The 15940-nt window shown below is 32.7% G+C and overlaps 2 long non-coding RNA genes across 5 annotated transcripts in view; one reads left to right on the forward strand and one right to left on the reverse strand.

Annotated features, from left to right (window-relative positions):
• Window positions 1-15940, forward strand: part of LOC145683187 (uncharacterized) — a 132604-nt gene that overhangs the window by 69804 nt on the left and 46860 nt on the right. For 2 of the 3 annotated variants that reach the window (XR_014130972.1, XR_014130973.1), the window contains exon 3: window positions 14931-15103. The exons of the other annotated variant lie outside the window; for it this stretch is intronic. This is a non-coding gene — a long non-coding RNA (uncharacterized LOC145683187). The remainder of the gene's footprint in view (window positions 1-14930; window positions 15104-15940) is intronic. 3 annotated transcript variants of the gene reach the window in all.
• Window positions 1-15940, reverse strand: part of LOC145683182 (uncharacterized) — an 83601-nt gene that overhangs the window by 52703 nt on the left and 14958 nt on the right. Inside the window, exon 1 of one of the 2 annotated variants that reach the window (XR_014130970.1) lies at window positions 3643-3692. The exons of the other annotated variant lie outside the window; for it this stretch is intronic. This is a non-coding gene — a long non-coding RNA (uncharacterized LOC145683182). Of the gene's footprint in view, window positions 1-3642; window positions 3693-15940 lie in introns of those variants that run through there. 2 annotated transcript variants of the gene reach the window in all.

Below are 15940 nucleotides of genomic sequence, written 5' to 3' on the forward strand. Positions count from 1 at the left end.
CTGTGTCATGTTACGTCGTATTACAATACTGTAATATTATTAATAGTTTACTACAGTGATTACATTACTTGTAAGAAAACTACAATTATAATGTAAAGCTCAAGGAATATAATTTATACAATACATGTTTATTAACAATAAACTTAATTTTCAATTCACTTACATAAACAAAAATGAAATCAAACTATCTAAGTTAACAAATGTCTAACATACACACCGAAACAAAACGTACATAACACCACTCGTATACAACTAGGTTTGAGATGAGACTGACAATGGCAGGTAAACGTGAGAAACAAGCAGTTTTCGTCAGCGCTCCTAGTCGTAAGCGTGAGCTTAGCTGAGATATCAAACGGATGTTAGCCAAAAGGAGCGTTAACGTTTCGAAAATACCAGCGGCAGCTAACAGTACAGCTCGCGATCGACCATTTGGCGATCACTGATACAATATTTTGAAGTTTACCACTCTTTCTTTTATATTAGACAATACTGAAATTGATTGCTATGGTTCTTAATTATGTTCGTCCATTTCAATTTTGTTTTATTTGCAGTACAGAAATCTGTGGATTAAATATCGTAGTTAAAGTAAAATACGGAAAATCAAAATTCCGTTTCCACATGTATAGTGTGAATGTGAAGAAATGGACGTAAACAGAAATTCATAACTTAAACTTTACAACTGCTATTTGGCAGAGATATATATTTGAAGTTTATTGAGCATGTTTTAACGTATGTTCCAATTCTATTTAATTATTGTTTTGCATTTTAAATTTAGATCTATGAGATTAATATTTCGATTCAAATTTAGTTTTCTTACATTCTTACACTTTGTAGTATTCCATGACACTCGTAATTGTATTGACTAAACGGATGTACATCACTTACGAAATTTAGTCTACCAGACTCTCCCGAAAGGAATGTGAGTTAAAGCAAGGTTTCACTGTCAAGCTACAGGAATTTGGTTAATTAAAAACAAATGTGTATGATATCTTTGATGATGGATTCGTTGAAATTTACTTAAGTCTTCAGTGTTAATTTATAAGTAATCTCGTATGCTCTCTTTCAAATACATGTAATATATATTTCCTAATAAGGAAATATCAAACACATCGAATGTTAAAATATATATATATATATATATACTGTATACTTTTATATATATATTGTACGCTCATATGAATAAGAAACTGCATGGTCATAATAGATTAATGAATTTATTTTCAATTTGGTAATCAATTTTTATAATATCGCTCAGAGCTTATGTCCTTTACGTTCAGGAATATGGATACAAAAATATATTGATGGACATGGAAGTTCTGTAAATATAATTCCAATGATACAACCATGAATATATGATATATTTAATGAAGATACCTAAATTTTAAAAAGTAGTTGATCAAAACTCACCTTAAAAGCGAAAATTCCCACACACTATGCTAGTCGACTGGGAATAATCATGAAATTTAGGCTGGGAGATTTATTTCTACTAAGGGGAAAGAATTTTTAACAACAAAAGCTTTAAAAGGTTTTCAGTAATTACCTGGGATGTTATTTCAAAGAAAAGTAGTTATTCTCGTAACACATAACGAACATTGTAAAATCGCGCAGTAAATATATATTTAATTCTAGTTTGGGACCATGAATATAAAATAAATCAAAATTTTATTGAAAAAGAATATTATAGGGAAAGAAGGCAAGCAATCCCCTGAAACGTGATAATAAGAATACACAATTGGTAGATGAATAAGAAAGCTAACTTTAAACCCAAATACAAAGAATATGATGATAATTCAAACATGAAGGCAAAACAATCGAAAAATTTGGTAGGTTGTGAAAATGATTGTAAAGCAAGCATTGATTTGATAGCACCGCTTTGGTAGTAATAAAATAACAAATTCGGTAGGCATCAAGCAGAATGTTGATTTAGGAAACTTAAAACAGCTAAATCTGTATTAACAAAGATATTCTATGTTAATTGAAGGGCAAATGAGAAAAATAGAAATATAATATATAGTTAGTAGAGTTAGAGTGAATTTAGTAACCAGATTAGTAGTAAAAACCAGACATGAAGGAAAGTTAGTTACAACAATGAAGCTACTGCTGTATACATATTATAATGAAAGAAATGAAGTAAAATTGTATCCAACTAGTTTGTTGAGAATTACAATTTTGTACTACCTAGTAATTGAATAGATAATAATTTGATGATCCTGCTAACTCCTATGAATGGTTAGACATTATTCTTCAAATAATGAAAGAAGACGAATGTCGAAGAGAAGTAAAGCAAAACAAGAAATATGAAATTCTTTACACACAAAGATGGCATAACGCGAATAATTGTTTATTGGATCTTACATGTAAATAATTCATATTTAAAAAAAAAACAAAGACTTCTGTATTAAGTAATTCTCATTCATATCGAATATGATGCTTACATCGTAAACTACGAACATACATACAATTATTGGAATACTCTTAGTCTTTAATGGAAGCAATCATAACAAAGATATTTGAACAACCTAATAAAGAATTGGACTGTAAGAAGACGCAAATAAAAAGATAAAAATTTATTAGAAAGACATGGTGGTAAATCGGAAGAACATGTAAAAAAATCATTCTAGAATATCTATATATTGATTAAATGACAGATTTCTAGAAACAAAACATAATTTAGAGCCTCACAAAAATGTTATATGTTACTGAATTCAATAACAAAATATATAGCATTACCATATTATAACACCTACAATGGTTAACATTTGGATAGCAATTGACGTTGCACGTTTTATTTGTATATTTAAGGAAAAACGTTCGGTTTTATGAAAAAGAAAGTTAATCACTTTTTAAGATTATTTGGCGTCATATATTGCATCCTTTTGTGTCCATGCAAACGATAAACTGTAATGCTCACAAACATAACTCTATAATCATTGATTAGTAAAATACATATCCGTTTAAATATTGCATGAGTAAAATACTTACAGGTTATTTTCGATTAAAGCACAGCCTAAGTATTTTTCAAATCCAAATTAAATGATTAATTGTTATCATAAATATTTTGTTCTAAATAACAAGAAAAATCTATCCATCTTAAAACCGTAAGGTATAGCTGAAAAAATTGAATACGTTATGCCTAGCCGAATACAACAGGATATTATCTGTAAACTCATCTATTATTAACATTTTATTTACGATGTTCTCATAAGCTGTTTATTAGAAACGACTTACAAACACAGGAATTTGAACTTTATAATATTGCCATGAACGAACATCATTATATTGTGCATCTAATAATTAAAAACTAGATAATCGCAAAAAAATAGTATATCTAAGTATCATATAGTTTAATATCAAAACAATTGAATTAAAAATTTCCAATCTTATTGAAACGCGCATATGGTAATATGCTATTCTCCTATTATTTTGGTATACACGTTGAGTTTACTCAGTTAAGAGAAATGAGAGATTTGGATTACATGTTTTCAACTATAACTTATAATATTCGCAAAATAAACATCAGAAAACATTTATGAAAAACATTCACGATACTTCAGTATAAAAGAGAAAGGTATCATTATGAAATCCGATTGGTAATTTTGATTTTATATATGTGTAAAACCTATAACACTTAAACTACCTTACCAGGTAAAGAGGAGAGCAAAAGCTTAACAAAACTAAGGTTTCAGTCAATTGTACAATTATTTAATTAATAGCTTTCTTAAATACAACTTTCAATAAGCATATGAAGACCATGCTTTAACATGATTAAGAATTTGTAAATTTCATTTATGTGTTACACGTAATACGCAATGCATGTATATTTAAATTCAATAAATTATCCGTTACATTTATATGAAACTAATAGGAATGATATTCACAAGTTAAGTCCAAATTTAAAACCCTGACATTTAATGATTTATAGACACCTCAATAATCAGAAATTACACAACAAAATGTAATAAGCATATTTGTTATTTAAGTTATTATTTATATTCCATTTTTAGTTAAACAATATGCGTTTCTAATGTTTAATTAAAATCAATGTGCTTATATGGTGAATTATTTATATTAAATATTATTTAAAACAAAGCATAAATATTCAATTTAAACGTTGATCAAGAACTTAGCTTTCTTGATTGGTAATATATTATTCAACATCGCGAAACGCAATTTTTTGCAATAAGTATGTTATCACTTCAAAGTAAATAATAAAATGTGCATAATTAAAAATGTATAGAAAGTTGAAACAATACTCAAAAGAAAAGAAATGCGTTTCGCTTTAAAGCATCCTTTTCATAAAACAAACATACATGAATGTGTCTGATTCGAAAATGATAATTTCAAAACATTTATGAAATTTATTTTGCGTAAACATCAAGGTGAAACACATATATATATTATTAACTTCTATTTATCGTGTACATAGGTTTATCAAGGCTATCAGGTTTCCCTTGCTTTTCTGAGTATAACTATTCCGTTTCTTACTAATCCTTATTTTACATGCATGATGCGTTACTAGGAAAGGTCGCGTAATGTTAATCTTACTAATGACGATACTATGCTCAATCGACTCGTTTCTATAACGGAGAAATCCTTTATCGCAAGAATGTTAGGACTAAGAGTGTTAAAATTTCCTAATTGAAAAGAGATTGCAAACAGTTTAAAGTAATGCATTTTTTAAAATACATGCTACATTTTTGGTGTTGAGGAGATTTCTTGGGTGCCAAGCTCAATGGTGAGGTAACAACGTGTGCATTTTTCAACATAAAGACACTTGTTAGGAAGCAGATAATGCATTTTAGCAGCGTCTTTCAACTTTCAAATTGCCTTCTGTTTGGCACACAGGGTCGATAACATGATAACATTTATTTGCCACCCTTATTCGACTGTATTGGTATTCAAATGTCACTTTCCTCTGTGGAGACCTTCATATTGAACAGTGCCATTTGTCCTCGAATAGCTTACCCACTGAAATAACGTGAACGGTACTGCGAACCCAATCGGTATCTGCTTATGCATTAGCATTTCATATCTCATCGCGACCCTTTTTTATAATAATCAATGAATTTTAAAGCCGGTTGTCGAAAAAATTGGGCAAACTTTAGGTAATATTTCTTGATATATTCTGCGGAAAATTAAGCCAAAAATTAAACAACCAGCTAGGGATGATGTATGAAAATGTTTTTTACCTTCAAAATAAATGCCACCTTATTTACAGCTTTGAGCGCAGATTTCCGTAATATTTATAACTTGTTATGTCGTTGAATATCTTCAAATATTCCCTGGAGCTTTAATAATATTTTCCCGTAATCAGCATTTCAATCATTGAAAAGAAAAAAAAAACTTTGCTTGTGATAATATTTAGAAATATTTTCAGCAATGTATAAGCGATGGTTGACAGGTTTCGGAGTACCGCTCGGGACAGTTCCGCAGCCCGTTGCTCTAGTGCTGCGCAATCTGTTTGAAGCGGATATTCCACGCGATTTATTACAAATGTAAGGCCAGTGATGTGAGATGATATTCGAATCCATTGTCAGTGCCAGTTTGTGGTGGACAATATATTTAGTTTAACTTAAATTTAACAATAAACTCATTTTTGTTTTCCACATATACTAGTATATTGCAGTGCGTAAGGTGTAAAATGATTGCTGGACAGATGATCATCGCAAAATAATACATTGATGACAGTGCGTTTTGAGAAAATATCGGTCTCACTCCTACTTCCAGAAGAGAAGAACATCACAATATTGATCTTCATGACTATGTATACCACTATGTTCTTCATTGAATTTTGCACGCTTGGGAAAATGTTTCAAAAATAAATATCGTTGTTCAATTTTAAGTTGACCACATAGGAAAATCATATGATATATTCAAATAGTAATTTTAAAAACATATTTTATTAGCTTATTTCACTCGGTGTGAAAAACATGAGTCAATTTGCAAGTTGTAAGACGCCATTCCCTTATCTCCCTTGCCTTATCTCTCAAACGGAATACTTTTTTCTTTACCTAATCGCTGTTAGGGACAGCCAAGAAAACACCCCAAAACTAACATGAAACATCTCTCTATAGAAATGTTTACTTTCAAGTTTCTGCAAAGTTTTTTTCAATTTTGAATTTTCATCGTATGTAATTCAAACACGCTTGCGATCAAGGATTTCTATTTAAACGTAATAATTTCTTATGTAAAAGCGAGTCGATTTATCATAATATTAATACGAAGTCAGTAACAAATCGCTACCTCTTCTAGTTAGTAACGTTAATTTCTAATAGTTCAAGCTTTCTGTAATCGTTGTTGCTAACTATTATTCCTACAGTCTGATATAACGTGCTGTAATAGTGCAGGCAACTTATAGGTTAGCGAAACTTTGATGCTAAAATTTGTAAAAGTATAAAGAAAAGTATCTTATTTAAATACTTGTTTGTGCTTGTCTCTTTGTATAAGACTTTTCTGTCAGATTGCATCCTATTCAAAATAGTATTTCCTGTAACATCGTATTATAATACCACATGAAAAATATTTACTCTAGTAATTACTTTTTTGTCAAATGTCTAAACCTCGGGGAATGGAATATTATAGTTTAACAGTCTGGATTATATTAACATTATTCATATTGAGTGTTATGTTTGTTAATGATACTGGTGTATTTCAAACTTCATACACCAGTATGTAGTATTGCAAATATATGTCTATTAGATATAGCAGTATAAGTAATAATTCCAAAGATAAGAATTTCTTGAAGCTGAAGATGACTCTTCAGTGTTAATACATAATGCAGATCCTTCTACATTTTTTTCCAAATATATTTAATATTTATTTTCAAATACATGCAGTACACACTTCTTATAATGAAAATCATTAGAAAAGTATACAGTTGCAATTTTTTTTAAATATATTCTATTTTACATTTTGGTACTCAAGTTTTATATTATCGCTTAGAGCTTATGTTCTTTGGGTTCCGGGGTATGAGTACAAAAGTAAATTATCGATAGTGAATAAGTTGATATAAAAGAAAAAGGAAATAATTTGGATAATGTCGTAAATATTCATTGACCTAAAAAAATTGAGTCCTGATAGCATTACTAGTGATATTTAAATCTAAAATGCTGCTCTGCAAGTGAAGTACGTTATCTATTTTTTCTCTGTTTATTATTTTTAGTATAATATATTGATTGTAAAGAAAACATTTTCACTTCTTTTCCAATGTTTTAATCATACTTATCAGTTGAACTAATGTTCTAAACTTGTTATATAACTTTCATCTTGTATTCCAAGCGAGAATTGCATTTTCTTTAAGGTTCGCAAGAAATATTAGTATTGCTATTCCTAGTGATCACAGAACTACTAATTTATATCTAAATACAAAAATTGAAATTATTCGACGGTTATGCGAAGGGAACTTGTACTTTAGTAGTGAACAGAAGTCAGCCAAGTATTAGGAAGTATCTAAACCTGATGTGGAAACGACAATATTTGGCAGTGTTAATTAAAGTACATATTCAAAATGACCAGTAGACCCGTGACCCGATATGGTAAATGACTGGGTTAGCATTTTGATATAGTCAATTGTTTAAATATGGATAAGCGTGAAACATAACCTTAAGAATATAATGTAAGTGTAAGGCGATATATATGTTATATCTACAAAGAGGTAAAACTGAGTACTTAATGTATCCATGATCAATGCTACAGAATACTCCTTATGTAGGTATCTTAAACACTTTTCTATGTGTAAATTATTTCATACATCTAGTTATAAAGTCTGCTCCCAATCGAAAACTTGAATCCACGATTGTGCGAAATATGAATAATAGACAGGCACTCAACTCGATAATAAAATTTACACTACCATATTGATGTATTTTTTTTTTTGTTATTTATTACGTAAGATGATGACAACTGTTTGTTTTCATATGATAAGGTACAGGTCGTTCAGAACACAAAGAAGTGAATCAGAAGTATCATAAATGGGATGAAACAACATGAAACGTGTACGACACTCTTTTGGAAACACATTGAAACATTAACACTCTTTTTCTGACTAAATACAAGTCTTGGTGTTCAAGTATATGTAAAATAGCCTAAAGTTTACTTGATTTACTTGTGCACTGAACACTCCATGCTTATGTTTGACCTAGGTAATACTGCAAGTAACTTTTGTTGTAGATCGGCTCATCCAAATTATTGGAATTCTTTCAAATTACTGTCTTCCAGATGGTTCGTACGTTCTATTAACAAATGTTTCAAGATACACTCAAAAAACCTCCCTTCTGTTCCAGTAATCGTAGTCTTATTAGCATTAGGGTATATTTCACAACTACAAAGATACTGCAATAACCAACAATCTGGTTGAATAGTTTCACTAATTACAATGTTGCCTTATCGTTTTATATTTCTAAAGCCAAACGTAAAACTAGCTTATTACAAAACAACCATTAAATTATTATTTAAGTAATATTGCTAAAAAGTTACGTCGGGTGCAAAAATATAAATCTGCATAATAATGTTGCCAATGACAAGCACAAATACACGATGAAAGTCGAAACAAGTTAACATTTCATAGTCACAGTCCCCGTATATCCGATTTCACTTGCTGTGTTACAATTAGAAAATCGAGTGAAGTACAAGGTTAATTTTTAAAGAAGTTATGACATTTTTTCCCAGCTTTATTGGCCATGCATTCGTATCTGATTAAAATTATAAACAATGTATTAAATTTCTGGTTTAGCCGTACTGTTTGGTATTGTAGTTCTTTTATGTGTTTACCATATGTTTATTATTTATACTCAAAGGTTTTTGTTAAATTTCTATTATTAACTGTTGGAAAAGTGCAGAGGAAATGACCCATATTTATCGATAATAGTTCACGATTTAAGATATTTGTTGGACCAGAAATGGGTACCCTCACACATTTTTGCCCCCAAAAGGGCCGCCCTCACCCTCACTCACCCTCATTTCGGTAGATGAGGGAGAGGGTGTCTGAGGGTGAGAGTGAAAGAGTCTATTGAGGGTGAGGGTGGCTGTGGGTGAGGGTGACAGGGTGAGCGTAAGGGATTCGATTGAGGCTGAGGGTGTCTGAGCGTGAGTAAGAGGGAATCAACTGAGGGTGAGGGTGAGGGAGTCGATTGAGAGTGAGAAGGCTGAGGGTGAGGGCTAAGGTGTCGATTGAGGGTAAATGTGGCTGTGGGTGAGGGTGAAAATGTCGATTGAGGGTGAGGGTGGCTGCGGGTAAGGTGAAGGTGTCGACTGAGGGTAAGGCTGGATGAGGACAAATATGAGAGAATTAAATGAGGGTGAGGCTGGCTGAGTGTGAGGGTCAGGTAGTCAAATGAGGGTCAGGATGAATGAGGGTGAGGAAGTCGATTGAGGGTGAGAGTGAATGAGGGTAAGGATGAGGGAATTGACTGAGGGTGAGGGTGAGTAAGGGTTAGCAAAAATGCCGATCACCAGAATGAATTCCTGAAGGATGTTTGCTTGAAAGTTATTTGTTTGGGAAATGGTTCAAATAGCACTTTACTGCGAACTCCAAATAGAGCAGCAACCTAGTTGGCACAGAGTGACGTAATTAGGACATAAAACATCAGCTGGTCCGGTGTACGAATTAATCGGGATGGTGAATGGGATATTCCGTGTGACGAAAATGTAATTCCCTCCCTGAAGAACATTTTCATTTCTTCTCCTCTCTAGTATTTTTTTCGAGTGGTCATATAGATAGAAAAGATAATGAGGTATTTTTGTAAAGAAACAGAAACCAGGAATTTATATCTGACTTGAAACATATCAAAAATATTTTTGTAGTCGTTAGAATCACCCAGTTTGTTTCTTGTAATAGTTATTTATTGATGCAGAAAACTTTCATTTTGTCAGAAGCAAACTATAGATGCTCGAGAGGGGTGCAAAGGTAACGAAAATTCTGCAATTCTTGGAAAAGCATACATTGTTAGACGTGTCAATCTCAAAAGTCCTCATAACATTCGTTGTAACGGATGATCTATAATTATGATTTATTAGCTTCTATATGCCTGCTTAGCGCTATATATATATATTCGTTTTCACCACTGAACTTAAAGTATTTTTAATTTAATTGATAAGTTTGAGATTTGGTTGCCTGCTTAAATGTACAGTACACATCATGTTTTGTCACTCCAATATAGAAACATAATTAGTGGTTAGTTCAACTTTAACTAATACAAATTTGAACTACTGTTACTTATTTTCTAACCCTCCTCATCGTTAGTCTAGTGGTTAGTGTGTGAACCAGTGGTGCACTGGGTCACGGGTTCAATTCTCGGTTAGCGAACACAAGGACATAATTTTACCGTTATTCATATGCATTAGTCGTCCGTCTCCCTTAGAATAAAGCACAAAGCCGTAGAACGTTAAAGTAACCATTTTAATTTCGTATTTAAGGAGTTTGGCTTAACAACAATTCTTGTGGGTGCATGAGCGTGGGTGAGAGTGAGGGAGTCGATTGAGTCGGGAGTCGGGCGAGAGAGTCGATGCGATCGCTCAAACCGTCCCCAGGCCGCTTCAAAGGTAGCGGAACACCACTGAAGAAAACCATATGTTTCTTTGTTACTGAGCCTTCCTTTGTAGTCACTAAGTGACGCAACTCGGTGACACAACTCCTTGTGAAGCATTGCTTTAAATTGTTGCGTTCGTACGAAGTAACTGCAGGTGCCGTCACTAAAACGGTTGCCGTCACCGACCTCTCTCGCGCAACTGTCTCGAGCAACTTTCAGTATCCGTCACTCGAGGAAAAGCATTGCTTTAAATTGTAGCCTTCGTACGGGGACACTGCAGTGACCGTCACCGCACAATGTTGCCAGTATATCTTGATGCCAATGTATGCATATGCTAAAAAAGTACTGATCAGACGAAATATGCACACTTGATCTTTCAGTATCTGCCCTAGTCGCGGTTTTTTTAGCTCCCCCGATGGGGAAAATTTTTAACACAATAGAAAATAATAATGAAAAACTTGTTTTATGCATAAGGGTCTACCTTTAATTCGTTTTAGTTTATATTTTAATGAATTTTCGTTTTACAAATGCTGTGAAGAAAGACTAATTAGTACAAATTCGCGATATTTTCTTGTTTGAAATACAAATAGTTACAGAGAATGATGAGTTTGAGTTTTATAATATGCGTTGGCGCAATAATGAAAGAATTTCGCTTTGAAGTTTCCTCTGTAATAGTTTGAATATTCCAATACTAAGAATTTCATTAAAAGCAATAAAATAATTGGATTTTTGATATTTATCTAGATTTATATTGTGACAAGTTGTTGAGGAGCACATGCACTGGAGGATTGCGAGAGAAGTGCATTATACCATAATTACCCGCCTCTTTCCTACTGTCTACTGCAATTACAACGTCAAAATTCTATTTAGCTTCGACGACCAATGATTACAGCCAATAGACTTGCTGAATCAATTATTATTTGGAGACTGTTTAATTTGTCTTATGTTATTATTATTATTATTACTATTATACTTTTGCACTTTTCTTCGACTTGCTAATTAAATTTTCATTTGAAGTGCTCCCCTGAAAACGTTGCGCCCTAGACTGGGGCCTAGTGGTAAAACCAACCCTGCCTAGTTGTCTATTATGTTTTGTTCTTTGGGTATTAGTCATTTTAATAATCAGATTTGCAGTTATGCCAAATTAATCATTTCCGGATCTACGCTTATAACTATTATTATTATTATTATTATTATTATTATTATTACATATTGTATTTTTAGTACGTTCGTCCATTACTCCTACGATAGTTCTTGGACAAATGCCAAATTTTGATATGCTGTTTTTGCAATAGATATGTAGAACGATTATGGTATCTCGTCCGAGTTCGTTAATGTAGACGCTTAATCACCGAACGTGGTAAAAATTAACCATTTCCGGTTTTAACTTTGCCATTATAGAGGCCATTATATAACTTGCCATTAATATACTGTATTAAAACCGGAAGTGGTAGAAATCCAGTACGAATTCGGGTTTTAATATTAATCTATATAGAGAAAAATTGATAAGAGAGCAAGTTCGATTTCCTTGAAATCGACTTAGCCTTCTAAGAATAGTTCGCAACTTTTCTCTTAACACTTTATTCAAATCGGTAGTGGCAGAAATCAACCGTTTCCGGTTTCAGTGTTGATCGCCATAGAATAAAAACCGTAATAGATAGCGAAAAGTGTTTTTGTAATCAACTTAGCATTCCAAAAATGTGTACTATCTCCTCTATTAACCCTCTATTCAAACCAGAAATGGCATAAATCAACTACTTCCGGTTTAAACGTTGATTACTATAAGTTAAAAAGAGTAATAGGTAGGGAGAAGCGCTTTCCTGTAATCAATTCTGTCCCAAGAATAATATTCCATCTCGACTCTAATCTCTGCACTAAAACCAAACGTGGTATACATCTACAATTTTTGGTTTCCATACTAATTTGAAAAAAAAAAAACTATTCGCGCGCTCATCTTTATTGTCTTTACCAGAATTTTGTATTATTATTATTATTATTATTATTATTATTATTATTATTATTATTATTAAATCATTAAGGAAAGAAGTGAAGGACGGAAATATGTTGTTGACAAAACGAAACATATATTAATGGGGTTATTTATGGCTAAGTGCTTAGAACTTTGCTGCCCTTACAGGAGTCGGGTTCGATTTCTGGTGGCAGGTACTGTGGTTTGTACATCTACGTCCCATGTAGCCTAGTAGCGTAGGTGTTGCAATAAAGTTCAACTCTAAGTAATAAAAATATATAAACAAAAATATTGGTAAGTGGAAGAGTATTACCTGCGTCTAACAAAAGAAGATAAATTGAGAAATGAGTTACAAAATTTATGTTGATTTGTGAGCTGAAATACCTCAAGAAAAATGAATGGAAATAATATGCATATGCATATGAAGTCCTAATGACAGGATTCCTTTCATGCAAAATCCTTTTCTAAGGCAAATCTCTTGACAGAAAGAAATCCGTCCTGCGAATCCTCACGAACCTCATTCAAACTGGTTCAGACCAACTGTCATCCGGGGAATCTTGTTAAGGGCATCACTCTGGATAGTCGCTATGTAAAGGGTTCCCTCATGCTCAAAGCTGAATGAATGCGTTTGCATGGTCACCTGAAGACATCACAAAGAGTATATTCTCAAATTTCCAGCACATGAGAGATGGGTGGAGGAAATATTGACACCTGTAATTCCCTTAGCAGATATAAGATAATCTGCTTAACCAAGAAAAAAAATTAAAAAATAGAATTGGACTTAATAAGAAATTTGACACTGTTGAACCAAAAAAAATATTTGGATAGTTAATTTTAATCTTCTTTAACAGAAATCAATATCCTCCTCCCACGTGAGTTCATATTTTTATAGTCGTCTTGCCCCTTTGACGACTTCCCCTGGTTATGGCCTTTAGAACTCAATTTTCTCTGCCATCCCTTTACCAGAGGATCTTCTATCATCAGATAAAAATTTAAATGAAGACTGGGAAAGAGTGTTCACAGCCTCTCCTGGGCCCGGCCAAGCGGCACATCTGAAAAATAGATAAGGAAATATACAATTGTACTCACCTCTGCCTCCAGGAACATGGACATCTAAAAGATCACCACTCCAAGATAGACTTACGAACATCTATTTTATTGAACCCTAAATCACGGACACTAACAAACACTATACATCCTTTTATAACATAAAAACAGATCTTTGTAAGAAAATAAACGGGGATCGATAGATCATAATGTGTGCGCTTTATGTTAAGCTTTTTTTCATTTCTTTAAAGAATTTCTATTTTCACTGTCATTGTCACAACACTTTCACTCTTTGTAGTCCTCTTCGCTTCTGGAATTAGTCTTCGTCACTCCAGTAAGATCCTACAACTTTCGATGTTTTTTCTTGTATTAAACTTCTGGACGATTTGGTCTTCTACCTTCGAGATTTTTGATGTTACCACCTTCCATTAACTAGGTTAGCATGCTGCTTTTTTCAGGGCGTTTATAGCGAAGTCCTTCTCGCCCTGAGATTTTGTCGTCTTGTCTATCAGGAATTAAGAGTGCCAAACGAACACAAGATGAAACCCAACAACAGGCTAGTAGGTACACAGTTCATTACACTTCACCTGATTCAAGTTTCATGTTAATTTACTGGTTGAGTTTCACAAGCGGTTATCAAACAAAATTAATTTTCTGAAAAGTAACGATAATCAATAGTAATTGATATTTATTATTATTATTATAATTATTGCTTTTAATAGTGATACACTTTGTTGAGATTTTTCGGTGTGTCAATCAAAGCATTAACTATACACTATCTGGAACGCGCTTTATACGCAGAACTAAACACAGTTTCCAACGAGAAAGACTATGTACTTGAGTTGGACGGACCGGTGGTTAACTAACAACTAACTGTTTACCTCTTCAGTTTCAGTTTTTACTTCCGCTGGTTGTCTTCCAAAAGTCGTAGAGACTCTCTCTACCTTCATTGTTTTTGTGGTTGTGGACCTTTTCCCTTGTTCCTGTGCCACCCGCGTTGAGCCGGCGACATTTTGACAAATTTGTAAATAATTTAAAATTTACATACTGTCACTCCATTTTCTGTATCTATACGTACACTTAGAGTTTATCCACACATCCCCAGTATATCTTTATACCAAACAATTATTCAAATTTTATTAAATCACAATTTTATATCTTGTGTACTAGCCGTTAGGAATCCCCAAGCAGACGTTTTGTGTCTCTGGTGTTGAGTGCACTCTAGTGGTAGGTTCTAAATTTACCTTCTTGCGGGCTGGAAATGGTGGACCTGTTTGTTTCTGTTTTTCTATTTACATTTTTTAAAAATTGATTATGAAATATTTATATACAAGAAATAATAATCACACATATAATAAAGTATATGAGTAATTTACTTATTTTTGTAGATACTTGGAGTTGTCATCTTTTTCGAGGTTAGGCGAACAAAAAAATCCCTCTCAGGAAGTGAGTCGTCTGCTCGTCCCTCGCCCAGACATACCACTCGACACCATCCAGGGGTGGCTGAGAAAAATCTTTTCGAGTGAATTGGAAGCATGCGGGAAACAAAATACGATGCAGGGTAGAGTAAAACATTTTTCTTAACTGGTATCGGAATTTCCAAGAACATTTTAATATTAAATATTACTTATTAATAATTTACCCTTTAAATCTGTTACTCCTGACATAAACGCTATGTTTTCTTTTTTTCTGTTAGGCTCGCATACCAGCCAAGTTTTACTTAACGGTTTTTTTCAAAGGTGTGGAAATGTATGTCAGATTGGCTTTTTAGCATCTATTGTCACAAACATTTAGCATTAAAGTGTGTACCCGCAGACAATAGAGTTGAGTTTGGAAGTAAAAATAGTTGCTGATCAATGCTTCTAACTTCATTTCATTTCTTTGATTTCTGTTCCTTATAGAATATACGTTATAAACCTGCTTCTTTTTGGACATGCCCCTTACTTTAGGTTAGCAACTATGTTAGCTCAAAGGTTATTGAACTCTTGGCTTCTCGAATTTTCCTGTTGTGCGATGCAAAAGTTGAAATTTTGTGAAGATGAGTGCTTCTTAGAGATTTTTTTTAGTAGTACGTTTGAACTGTATTATCAATACCAATTTTTGAATATAAATACTTCCATTTATACATATTTATGTGTCAGAATTCATCCTAGTATAATTAAAATTATTACCTTATTTGGCTTTTAAATTATATTAAATTATATATGTAAATTACTATATTTACATTTTGATATGCAAAACAGTTGGTTGGGCTGGCAGCTTACAACCTAAAATAGTCCCCTTCATCTCAGTATCTTTGGAATCCAGGGAACTCACTCAATTAAAAGAAGTCAGTTTTAAATATCTAAAAAAAATTGTTCCCGAAGTCGCAACAATCTGGCATAATTCTCTTAAAAAA

Source organism: Thermobia domestica, chromosome 1 (genome assembly GCF_964235325.1).
Source record: "Thermobia domestica chromosome 1, izTheDome1.hap1.1, whole genome shotgun sequence".
Lineage (NCBI taxonomy): Eukaryota > Metazoa > Arthropoda > Insecta > Zygentoma > Lepismatidae > Thermobia > Thermobia domestica.